The sequence below is a fragment of the Chiloscyllium plagiosum genome, unplaced genomic scaffold (assembly GCF_037043375.1).
Source record: "Chiloscyllium plagiosum isolate Xiang-an unplaced genomic scaffold, Cpla_swu_hap1 HiC_scaffold_10, whole genome shotgun sequence".
Lineage (NCBI taxonomy): Eukaryota > Metazoa > Chordata > Chondrichthyes > Orectolobiformes > Hemiscylliidae > Chiloscyllium > Chiloscyllium plagiosum.
Genome location: NW_028270148.1, coordinates 61,778,421 through 61,791,569, shown reverse-complemented (window position 1 = coordinate 61,791,569; position 13,149 = coordinate 61,778,421). Strand labels below are relative to the sequence as shown.

Sequence of the window (13,149 nt, the reverse complement as noted above, 5' to 3'; positions counted from 1 at the left end):
AACTTAAAAAAAGATCATCAGGCAGCCCATTCAGTAATTCTTCAGAAAATTTCCTCAGAAATGAATTGATACAAAATGAGCATAATCTAAAAGACTACTGCTCTTTTAATTTTAAAAATGAGGATTTTTCTGTTTTTCTTGGATTTCAGGATGCTGAAATTGTTTTTGAGTTATATGCCTTATTCATCTTGGATAATCTCTTTCACTTTGACATTAGTGATATTTACATAAACCATTGAAGGAAGAACAGCAATGCTGACCTACTTATTAGGGCACAGCAGGAGTTGGCAGTGGAGGGGGGGGGGGGGGGGGATGCTGCCATACTCAGCCCAAAGGATCCAAATGTCAAAAGTAATTTCCCCAGATGTCTCAATTGCAGAGTTTTCAAGAGATTGTGCTTCACAAGAAAAACAGTGCCGCATGGAGGGAGGATTATGATTGTGCCATGCTAATGCCACTGAACTAGTAATCTAGAATCCATGACCAATTCTCTGGAGATTTGAATTTAAGCCACATTATAGCAGCTAGTGGAATTTGAATTCAATCAATGAAAAAAATAAAATGCCAATCTTAGTAATAATGACTATAATTATTGTTTATTGTTGTAAAAACCCATTTCATTCACCAATGTCCTTTAGAGATGGAAATCTTACTTGTTACGGTCAACACATGACTTCAGGCCCTCTGTAATGTGGTTGAGTCAGAACTGTCCTCTGAAATGGCCAGCAACCAACTCAGATCCATGGCAATTAGGATGGACAGCAAATGCTAGCTTTAGCATCAACACACACATCCCATGAAGGAACAAGAAAAAAGGCCCAACTGCCTCCTGATCCAAGGAAGCAAGTTTGTGATTGTGAAAGTCACAACTATCTGAACCTTTTTGCTCCACACTCCATCAGTTACAGAAGACTCCATCCACAGGTCCCAGGTTTCAGGATACATTAAGCAACACACCAATTCCTTTTTAACTAGAGCTAGACAGTTCAGTAGTCAGTTCAGGAAATTGCCTTCACAATGGATAGTATCAACTAAATTGAGAAATTTCTAAAATTTTGCAACTTTGCCAGCTTCTCTTGTGCATTCAACATCATTATTTGAATGCACATGCTTATTTGGAAACCAGAGACTGAGTTGGGAACTTTTCTCCACAAAAAGGCCATGATTCCATCAAAATACACAGGTGTGATCACTGCAGAAGGATCCTGGATATCTGTGCCGGCTGCTTCCAAGATGCTTTTGTTCTAAAACATTCATTCATTCACTCATCCACTATTCCACTCCTCCAAGAATGTAAAGCAATAGAGATATTAAGGGAGACAGAGATACACTTGCAATATCTAGTTGAAGACACCCTCTACAATCCTAATATACTTACAAAAGTAGCGCAATATAATTGAACATACCATTGACAACTTCAGTTTATGTGACTTAATTTATCTGGGGGCTCCTTTCATATGACTTCAATAAATATTGGTTATATAGTGGTTCTCTGCTATTCTGTGTGACAACTAATCAATGAGTAATTATTCCAAATTGCAACGATGAAACTTGTAATGCTGAAAGAAATAATTATTTGTTTCTCAGCCCAAATTGCTTGGTGGGTAAAGAGATGGTCTTCTCAAATTTAGTGCTTCTATGTTTTTGACTGCTGCTTAGAGGAATGAGTGACCAATAATATTTACAGTGAAATGTTAATGTTTCTGGAGGTGACCTTCTGTCTCTTTCTTGTCTGGTCCATCTAAAGGGATAACAAACAACAATTAGTTAAAATGATTGCAGAGTTCAATCAACTCTGCAGGGTGTAGGAGAGAGAGCTAGGTGTTGAGGTCTCTGCAGAGGCATGGGTAGATATTTGGGAAAATGCAAGAAAGATATAAATTTGCAATACTACCCATGGTTAATAGTTGAAGATTCTCCACAGGGTCCATTTTGCTCTGGATCATTTGACAAAATTTAAAATAGGAGTATCTTCAATCTGTCCCAAGTGTAAAGTTGGTATGGGCACTCTTACCCATTGTCTCTGGTCCTGCGGTAGGCTTCAGCATACTGGAGCACTGTGGATGTGCAATGGAGGGAATTTTGAGTGTAAGGGTCGAGCAGAACCCGATCTTTCTTCTTCTTGTCCTGCCAAGTGTGTTCCCTGTAGATGCGCATAAGAAAAAACTTTTCAACATCCTCACTTTCTGCATGAGAAAGAATGTCTTGTTAGGTTGGATATCTGAAATTCCCCAGGGCCTGTTGGGTTGGCGGAAGATTGTTATGGAGCATATCCCCTTGGATTTTCTCACAAGTATGGTACACCACAAAACGGAGAATTTCTATAAACATGGCAGCCCTTTTTGGAAACCTCAACACAGATTTGTCTGCCACGCTAATAAGGGCTTTTATGTAGCCGTAACAATTGTGCTTTATGAGTCCAATATCCAGAGAGTGGGGAACTGCAAATGTATGAATAGGTGAAAATTAATGCTCTCGATATTCGAGAGTTAGTGTTTTGTTTGGCTGAGTCGTATTATTATTATTTATTAGTTTGTTGTTAGTTATTATTTATTTAGTTAAGTAGTTAGTTGGGGATTTTTGTATTTTAAACATGTTTATACATTTGTACATGAGGGTGATTGGGTTTTTTTACATTTATTTTGTTCTTTCTTTGTATTGTTTTGAATTGCATTGTTTTGTTATTGTTGTAATATTAAAAAATCTATTTTTCAATAAAAATACCTCTTAAAAAATGATTGCAGAGAAAGCGAACTCATAAGTTATTTTCTAAAGAAGGACCAATATGAGAACATTCACAATTTACTAACAGGTATTGTATGTGAGCCCAATAGAAGTACGAGTAAATGAAGCAAATTATCATGATGAACTGCAACTCATACATGCCCTCTATAATTCCTATAATATGTTTGACAGAGGTGCATAAACCAAACAATTATATAAGTTTTCAAATGAAGGACTTCTTTCAGGTGATGGCTGAAAGTGTTGTCTGTCCTGTGCTAACCACAGTTGTTGATAATAAATTCTTGGAGCATATTAGCCCAAGCAGAGAGAGGTGTTTCTAAATGGCAGAATTACTGAGTATATGTGATTTGAAAGGTTGCTAGGTTCCTCTTGACCTAATAAAATTATTAATATTTTTGTAACAATCAATTATCATCATAGGATTATTGAGTTGAATTGTAATGGATTCTGTATCACTGGAAATCTGGGCTAGTATACTTTAGCAGCATTAATAACAGCACATTTGCCTTTGGCATGGATATAGCTTTCTGTAACAGAAGGTGCCAAATCTACCAAAATTTTAAAGATAGCCTCGCTTTTTCTTTTCCATATTCTCCACTCAGTTAGAAAATTTGCAATGGGAGACAGCCTCTGTGCTGCAGTTTGTTGATAGGTGCAAAATCAGGTTTTTAAAGGTTGCTGTTTGCGGGGGCTTACAGTAGTTGCGTTAATCTGAGGAATGTGAACTAGACCAAGCCTGCAACTAGCTAGCTGACGAAGGAGCAGCGCTCCGAAAGCTTGTACTTCCAAATAAACCTGTTGGACTATAACCTGGAGTTGTGTGATTTTTAACTATGTACAATATGGGTTGTGGGAAAGACTGTCTTTTCTTAAGATGGATCATTGGCAATCGCACATGAGGCAAAGTAAAGAAGCAAAAAGGCTGTTCTACTAATTACTGACTGCCACCACCAACAGCAGTAAGTAAATTACCTTGCAATCTTCTTACAGTAGTCAGGTGAAATTGCACGTTCTTCGGGAAATTGTTGTCATAGATTCCATATGCTACAATGCCAAAGCGACACCTAACCAACAAGAGAATCAATGCCCAATTACAGAGGCAGTTGTCTCATTTGAAAACAGGCCATTGTATGAATTTGTGGCTTTACTTGGTTGGAACAATGTCTCCTTTAACTATTAACCTTCTTACACTTTCTTATTCACTGTGGTAAGGAGGATGTATGATGAGGTACATAACAATGATATGACTTATATGAACATATTACATTTTTAAGGCATTTTATGAAACAAAATTTGAAACTTAGTCATGTAAGGAAATATAGAGCAAATAACCAAAAACTTGTACAAACAGGATGGTCTTTAGGAGTGTCTTCAAAGGAGCAAACGCAAGTAAAATGCAGAGAGGTTGAGGAAGTGAATTCCAGATCTTAGTATCGTGACAATTAGAGTCATAGAGATGTACAGCATGGAAGCAGACCCTTCGGTCCAACCCATCCATGCCGACCAGATATCCCAACCCAATCTAGTCCCACCTGCCAGCACCCGACCCATATCCCTCCAAACCTTCCCTATTCACATACCCATCCAAATGCCTCTTGAATGTTGCAATTGTACCAGCTCCACCACTTCCTCTGGCAGCTCATTCCACACACATACCACCCTCTGTGTGAAAATGTTGCCCTGTAGGTCTCTTTTATATCTTTCCCCTCTCACCCTAAACCTATGCCCTCTAGTTCTGGACTCCCCGACCCCAGGGAAAAGACTTTGCCTATTTACCCCAGTCAGGCCCCTCATAATTTTATAAGCCTCTATAAGGTCACCCCTCAGCCTCCGACGCTCCAGGGAAAACAGCCTCAGTCTGTTCAGCCTCTCCCTATAGCTCAAATCCTCCAACCCTGGCAACATCCTTGTAAATCTTTTCAGAACCCTTTCAAGTTTCACACCCTCTTTCTGATAGGAAGGAGACTAGAATTGCACGCAATATTCCAACAGTGGCCTAACCAATGTCCTGTACAGCTGTAACATGACCTCCCAACTCCTGTACACAATACTCTGACCAATAAAGGAAAGCATACCAAACACCTTCTTCACTATCCTATCTACCTGCGACTCCACTTTCAAGGAGCTATGAATCTGCACTCCAAGGTCTCTTTGTTCAGCAACACTTCCTAGGACCTCATCATTAAGTGTATAAGTCCTGCTAAGATTTGCTTTCCCAAAATGCAGCACCTCGCATTTATCTGAATTAAACTCCATCTGCCACTTCTCAGCTCATTGGCCCATCTGGTCAAGATCCTGTTGTAATCTGAGGTAACCCATCCACTGTCCACTACACCTCCAATTTTGATGTCATCTGCAAAGTTACTAACTGTACCTTTTATGCTCATATCCAAGTCATTTCTGTAAATGACAAAAAGTAGAGGATCCCTGTGGCACTCCACTGGTCACAGGCCTCCAGTCTGAAAAACAACCCTCCACCACCACCCTCTGTCTTCTACCTTCGAGCTAGCTCTGTATCCAAATGGCTAGTTCTCCCTGTATTCCGTGAGATCTAACCTTGTTAATCAGTCTCCCATGGGGAACCTTGCTGAACGCCTTACTGAAGTCCATATAGATCACATCTACCACTCTGCCCTCATCAATCCTCTTTCTTACTTCCTCAAATTATGCTACCAATAAAATTGGGATTGACAATTCCAAAGAAGAGTCTTATTGGACTTGAAACATTAACAATGTTTCTCTCTCCACTGCTGTCAGATCTGCAGAGTTTCTCCAGTGATTTCTGCTTTTATTTATTGAAAATTAGGAATTGCTGAAGTGTCCAGAATTGGAGAAGTGCAGGGAATTGTAGTGGAGGAAATCACAGCAATGAGGAGCAATGAAGCCTTGGTGATTTGTGAAACAAGGATGAGAATGTTAAAATTAAAGCTTTACATGACTGGGAGCTAATGTAGATCTAGTGAAGAAAAGCATTGTTGTTGAACTGGATTTAGTGACAGTTGGCATAAGGGATGATTTCAAACTATGAAAGGTAGAATGTGGGAAGCCTGCCAGGAATGCTGTTGAGTGCTCAAGTCTAGAGGTAACACAGACATGAGTGAAGATTTCAGCAGCATTGTAACTGAGACACATTGGAGTCAGGTGACATTATGGAACTTGAAACAGGCTGTCTTGGTGACAATATGGATATCTGGTAAGAGTTGGGATTTTGGGATCAAATGTAGCACCAAAGATGTGAACAGTCTGGTGAACCTCCGACAATTGCTAGGGAATGGGATTTAGTTAATGGTTCAGAAATGAAGATTGTGATGGAACAAAGACATTGGCTTTGATCTTCCCAAAATTTATTTGGAGCAAGTGTTTGCTTATCTAATTCTGGATGTTGGACAGGAGTCTGAGCATTTAGAGACAAGAAGAGTGTTGGTGAAGTGGAGCAGTGTGTCATCAGCAAACATGTCGTAGGTCATATGATGTTTTCAGCTGAAGGTTCATATATAGATAAGAAATAGGAGGAGGTTAAAGTTTGATTCTTGGGGATACAAAAGTAATGATGTGAGAGTGGGAAGAAATTCTATTTCAGATGATTTCCTGGCTCTCGTTAGATGGATTGGCATAGATCAAGCAATTGCCTTTTTCGCGGGGACAGAAATGGCAGAATGGGATTACATGATTAATCTCCTGAGAAGTAGCATGAACCTGATGTGTTAATTGCTCTCCCATCTTTGCTGCTATGACTCTATGAAATTGCAACATTCGGGAGGAATGGTGATAGCTAATCCACTGGACATATCCACAGGGTCAGCACTGGCAGGTGTGAGTGGGCTAAGGAGGAGGTTGACAATTATGATTGCAACGAGTAAGGAGGGAGAACCTTGTGCCTTGAAAATTCCAAAGAGAGACAAATTAGGAAGCTGTAGCCTTGACTAAGGAGGAGTCTAGACCAGCAGCAGGGAAGTATGATGGAGAAGAATATTGGAGGTAGGAATTTGGAAAATACCTGAGAGGAGGGAAATGGAAGAACGCATGATAACAGGAGAGAGGGGGCTAGAAGGTTTGAAAAAAAAGCAAAAAATAGGGCGGAAAATTGTGGATGTTGAATTTATAGACTCAGATCCATGCACAAATGAAAAGGGAAAATGCAAGCCTTAATTATGTAACAAATATTAGGATGTATACATGTATATATATAGAGTTAAAGTCAGCAATCTCACCTAGTGGAATAAAGTTGATGTATGATTTGGAGGTGCAGGTGTTGGACTGTGGTGTACAAACCACCTGATGAAGGAGCAGCGCTCCCAAAAGTAAACCTGTTGGACTATAACCTGGTGTTGTGTGATTTTTAAAGTTGATGAACGTAGTGTTAAATTTGCAACAAGTATTAATGAACTGTTCTCCAAATTTGGAGACAGGCACAGAGATTAATGTAGTTGGAAAGCTGTTTGAAATGTTGAAGCTACTATTTTTAGATTAGATTAGATTACTTACAGTGTGGAAACAGGCCCTTCGGCCCAACAAGTCCACACCGACCCGCCGAAGCGCAACCCACCCAGACCCATTCCCCTACACCTAACACTACGGGCAATTTAGAATGGCCAATTCACCTAACCTGCACATTTTTGGATTGTGGGAGGAAACCGGAGCACCCGGAGGAAACCCACGCAGACACGGGGAGAATGTGCAAACTCCATACAGAGAGTCGCCTGAGGCGGGAATTGAACCCAGGTCTCTGGCGCTGTGAGGCAGCAGTGTGGTGGCACTGTGCCACCATGCCGCCCACGGTCCAGAAGTTGTGCAGCAGAGTGTGGGATTCAGTGGAAACCCGTAAAACAAGAAAGGGTTAAATTGGAGTAATCAGATCAGGGAAAACATAGCGAGACTTGATGAGATTAAGGATGAGTTCTTAGCAAATATGGTTGGAGCACTTACGTGAACAGCAAGGGGCTACTTCACTGAACAATTGCTGTTAACCACAGAGATCAGTTTCAAGCACTATTACTGTAGAAATGAACAAATATAGCTCCAGCCAAGCCACAGAAAACACAAGGTATAAGAAAGTGAGCTGTGATTGGGCAGGAGCAGCTGCATTATACCACCTATGAATTTGTCACATCTTTGCAGTTATCTTGTATCATCCAGATGACTGTCATATTTCTGCAATAAAGACTTAAAGAAAACATTGTGTAGTTCCTGTGCCTGGTTATTCTATAATTGGAAACAAGTACCCAACAGAATGTCTTCAGCTCAAGAAAGTCAAGGTCTATTCAGTAACTAAATTGTAGTTGAAGCTAAAACTTTAATAAGAAATGGTAGACCACTCCAGAGGCATAGCAGGAATCAGCAGCAAAGGGACAACAGTTACGAGCTGATCAAGGTTAAGTTAAAATTTGAGCAATAGAGCAGCACAATAGAGACAACAACGGAGTATTATGGTATAAATCAGAAATCTAGGTTTTGTAGTCATTAGCATGCACGTGGCCACTTTGGAGCAATTTTGTATGTATTACCATTGCCAGACTCATACCCCTTAACTGAAATAAATTCACTGCTTTCATGGGAGATGCAGCAACCTCATCCAACAGCCACCAATGTGATGAGCTTTCCCTCTAGTAGAGACACTCCTACACTTATTAATTTGTTGGCCTCTATGGGAATTGATGTGTGTCACTCATGCTTTAAAGTAAAGAAAGTCATTGCTATGTCAATTAACATCTTCCCTGTAGGGCTTCACTATGCCTGTTTTACTGTCCTTTTAGCCTTCCCCCATGGACAGGCTTGCTCTTCTGGCTGCAGAGAATGATTAATGCAGCTCTAGAGGAGGCCCTTGACCGAATCCTGTTACTGACAAGTTTTTAAACTTGACACCAGCACAACTACTGACATCATTTGGTGATGTAGTCATCACCTCACTTCCCCCTCTAATTTATAAATATTAAGCTGCCCTGTATGAAGCCTATGGAGGATTGGAGCATGAGCATCAATGCTACCTACTTCGAGTCTCATTTTCCTTCCATTGTTTCACATAATATTCTGATCTAAAGAAAACCAGGAACTTGGAAGCTAAATTTGAAAAGAACTCTAGTGCATCGAGTATAGGAGTTGGGAGGTCATATTGTAGCTGTACAGGACATTAGTTAGACTACTTTTGGAATATTATGTGCAATTCTGATCTCGCTCCTACAGGAAGGATGTTGTGAAATTTGAAAGGTTTCAGAAAAGATTTACAAGGATGTTGCCAGGGTTGGAGGGTTTGAGCTATATGGAGAGGCTGAATAGGCTGGAGCTGTTTTCCCTAGAACATTGGAGGCTGAGGGGTGACTGAAGGTTTATAAAATCATGAGGGGTAAGGATAGGGTAAATTTCCCTGGGGTGGGTTAGTCCAGAACTAGAGGGCATAGGTTTAGGGTGAGAGGGGAAAGATTTAAAAGGGACCTAAGGGGCAACTATTTCACACAAAGGGTGGTGCGTGTATGGAATGAGCTGCCAGAGGAAGTGGCAGAGATTGGTACAATTATGATATTTAAAAGGAATCTGGATGGGTATATGAATGGAAGGATTCAGAGGGATATGGGCCAAGTGCTGGCAAATGGGACTAGATTAGTTTAGCATTTCTGGTCAGCATGGACAATTTGGATTGAAGGGTTTGTTTCTGTGCTACACATCTCTATGACTCTATAATTCTAGTGTTAACTGTGAGAAAAGAAGGTTGAGGTACAGACAATAGTGGTCTTAACTACCAGTTAACTTCAAGACAGTGTTAAATGCACTATTAGAACTGGGGACCAGAGGATACAGGTGAGAAAAGGCATAGATAGCAATAGATGGCCAAGGATACAAGCAGACATATGAATTACACAGTCTCCTAAATCAAGAAACAAGATCTTAAACGTCAAAATATTTTGTAAAATTCATAAGTTGCTAATTTTTCAACCATAAACAAATATTGATTCAAATGCATTTATTTCATAATTTGAGAATTCTTTAATGTCTGGAACAATATTAATTCAGCTAAAAATATTATATAAAATACTTTTCAAAAATCTTACCTGTTTACCTCTACCTTGACATGCCTATCAATTTAATGGTACAATGACTGCGCTTGAGATTACAGTAAAAGGAGAGATATATTCGATTTTATGATTTTCCTTTTGATTTTTAGTTTAATTCAATATTAAAGAGAGGGCATCTTCGTTTGATGAGAAGACTGCAATGTCTTTTTGTTGGTTTATTAGTAAAAGGAACAACAAAGATCTTGTGGAAACTGCAGCTACATGAAGCCTTAAACATTCTTGTGTATTTCATGTGGCATGTTGCCTTTAAAGAAGTACGAGGTAGGAGAGAAAAATTAAAATAAGCTCCATTGAGTTGATTTCATTTTCCGATAATTAATCACTGCTGACTCATCAATTCAGACATCAGATATTGAGATATGCAGTATTGAGACTTTAGTATGATGCCTGCTTGATTCTGTTGAGAGTACAAGGCTGAAGAAATGAATGGCACAAATATGAAGCAAAAATTGAAGAATAATTGCAAGATAATTAGGAAGTCTAAGTTCTACTTAGAATTTGCATCTCTCAGCAAATGGCTTGCCTCCAGAGACAAAGAGAAGGAATTCCCTTTCCTTTGTTGGAGTTCAGGATGGAAGTGATGAGGTGTTGGGGTTTATGAAAGCAGTTAATAATACAGAAGAAAAAAATCAATGGAATCTTTTCTGGGGTCGAAGTAGCCTGTACAAGAAGGATGGATTGCACCTGAATTGGAAGGGGTCTAATATACTGGCAGTGAGATTTGCTAGAGCTGCTCAGGAGGATTTAAACTAGTAAGATTGGTGGGGTGGGGGAACCCAGGGATGATGAAGGGCTTTTGACCTGAAACATTGATTTTCCTGCTCCTCGAATGCTGCCTGACCTGCTGTGCCTTTCCAGCACTACTCTAATCTTGACTCTAATCTCCAGCATCTGCAGTACTTCCTTTTGCCTGAGGTACAAAACTTGACCTACTCTTGGAAAATATGGCAGGGCAGGTGACTGAGGTGTCAGTGGGGGAGCACTTTGGGGCCAGCAATCATTAATTGAATTAGTTTTAAAATACTGATGGAAAAGGATAGACTGGATCTAAAAGTTGAAGTTCTAATTTTGACTAGATTAGGGTAGGATATTTGGTCAGCATGGACGAGTTGAACCGAAGGGTCTGTTTCTATGCTTGCCTCTCTATGACTCTATGACTCTAAGGGAGCAAATTTTCCACGAGAGTAGAACTCAATAATACTTAATGCAATCTGGCTAGATTTAACAGGTTAAGCCAGTTGTCCATCAAATCTGTACCCCTTGGACTGATGCCACTGAATTGTTGTACGTAAGTAGTGCTTAAGAGTAATTTAACAGAAGTTCCATTGAATTTATGAATGCAGCAGTCTGAAGGGAGGGGTTGGTTGCTCTATGCAGAGACACCAGTCATGCTGATCTCTGATCAACCATCTATATGAACTCTTTGAATTTGAATGCACAAGCTCTTCATTATTAACGCAGGTATCTGGATTACCTTTCCAGCAAATTAATCACAATACTCATATCCCCGCTACCTCCACATGGAACTGGTTTATTAAATAGAAATGGTTTGTTAAAAATGCTATTCTAATTTTAGAATATTATGTCAAACACTACTGTAATGGCTATAAACTAGACTAGGTAGAGTGAGATACGAGTGTGATTATAGATAGCAAGTTATAGGTGAATCTGAGATTGTTCTCACCTATCCTGCCCAGGTTATGCCACATATATGCTTCTTGGACTACTATTGGGAATGTAACACAAACACAATAAATCCTGGGCCGGTTCAAGCCAGGATTACTTCGTGGTAGCTGGTGTCTTTCGCCTGCCAACTATCTCCAAGATCTCACTGTGCCCAACCACTAAGTTAGGCAGCACTGAGCTGAAGTACAGTCTGTGAGCATCCTAAGTCCATCCTACCTCACTCTACCTAGTTAATTCTATTTCAACATATTTTATCATCTTCCTTACAAGCAAACCAGCCCTCTCTTTCTAAGAAAGGTTGCAATGATAACTAAACTCTGCTGAACTGCACGTAAGTGCCATATCCCAGGAGTCATTCATGAACAGGACAATTATTGATCCGGCAACAGAAATTCTCTAACATTCTAGCAGGCTTTATATGCAAACTTTCTATCAATGGAGACAGTGGGTAAAATAGTGATTGTAATGAGGTCAGCCAGGTGGACCTCATAGAATTTGAGTTCCCTGATTGCTGCTGTTAACTTGATCCAATCAGGGAACCTTGGCTAATGGATCAGATGGGAATGTCAGAAATACTGTCACCCTGTCAGCAGACTCAAACGTAGGCAGTACTGAAGTCAAGGACTGTGCATGTGTAAATAAAGGGTGACTTGGTGACAAGATACCTGCTTCTGTGGAGTTATTTCAGTGGCAACAAGAGTAAGGAACGATCCTGAAGAAATTTATTCGCAACAGTCGTCTATGCATTAGGATAAGCTTGACTCGTTCAACCTTGCCATCGAGGACTAGGTCCAGAATGTGGAGAGAATGCGTTATTTTTTCCCGAGCAAAGGTCCCACAAAATACTGGCTGAAATCTACCAGGGTCATCCAGGGATTTCCAAACTGAAGATGTTGGCAAGACATTTAGACTTTTGGCCAGACCTGAATGCAGACATAGCTATGTTGGTGGGTAGTGCCCAGAGTGCCAACAAGGACAAAAGTTACCACCACCAGCTCCCCAATATGGGAATGGCCAGGTAAGCCTTGGACTCAGTTGCATATTGCCTATGCAGGTCTTTTCACAGGTTCAATGTTCTTAATCATTGTAGATGCCACTCAGGTGGCTGAATGTGTATAGGGTCCATTTTTCAAACACGGGGACAATGATAGAAAAACCGCACACATCTTATCACAGAGTCCAGGAGGTATTAGTCACAGATAACGGGCCATTGTTTACCAGCAGGGAATTTGGGTATTTCCTAAACTCAAATGGGATTTGACATATAAGGACAGTGCCATACTATCCATCATCCAATGGACTGGCAGAAAGAGCAGTTTAAACTACAAAGGCAGGCTTGAAGAAACAGCCTACAGCCTTGCTAAATACCAAGCTATCATAGTTCTTATTTGATTATAGGACTACCCCATATGCAACTACAGGGATAGCATCGGCAGTGTTACTAACGGAGAAAAGACTCTGAACCAGGTTAAATTTGAACTTCCCAGATCTGGTGGGGGGGGGAGAGGGTGAAACACCATCAGGAATACCAATGCCAGACTCAAGCCTCTGTCAAGTGAGAGAGATGGATTGATACAGGGGGCGAAGTTTGGTGTAAGAATCATGGACATGGCACCACATGGTTAAGAGGCATGGTTGATGTGAGGTCAGG

The 13,149-nt window shown here is 40.3% G+C and overlaps 1 protein-coding gene across 1 annotated transcript in view; it reads right to left on the bottom strand.

The window, feature by feature from the left end:
- The window catches only part of LOC148148967 (uncharacterized), a 166,692-nt gene that overhangs the window by 102,594 nt on the left and 50,949 nt on the right, over positions 1 to 13,149 (bottom strand). The window contains exons 5-6 of the mRNA XM_087991390.1: positions 3,718 to 3,809; positions 2,015 to 2,143 (exon numbers count right to left, since the gene is read on the bottom strand). The gene's annotated coding sequence lies outside the window, so the exon portion shown is untranslated. The remainder of the gene's footprint in view (positions 1 to 2,014; positions 2,144 to 3,717; positions 3,810 to 13,149) is intronic.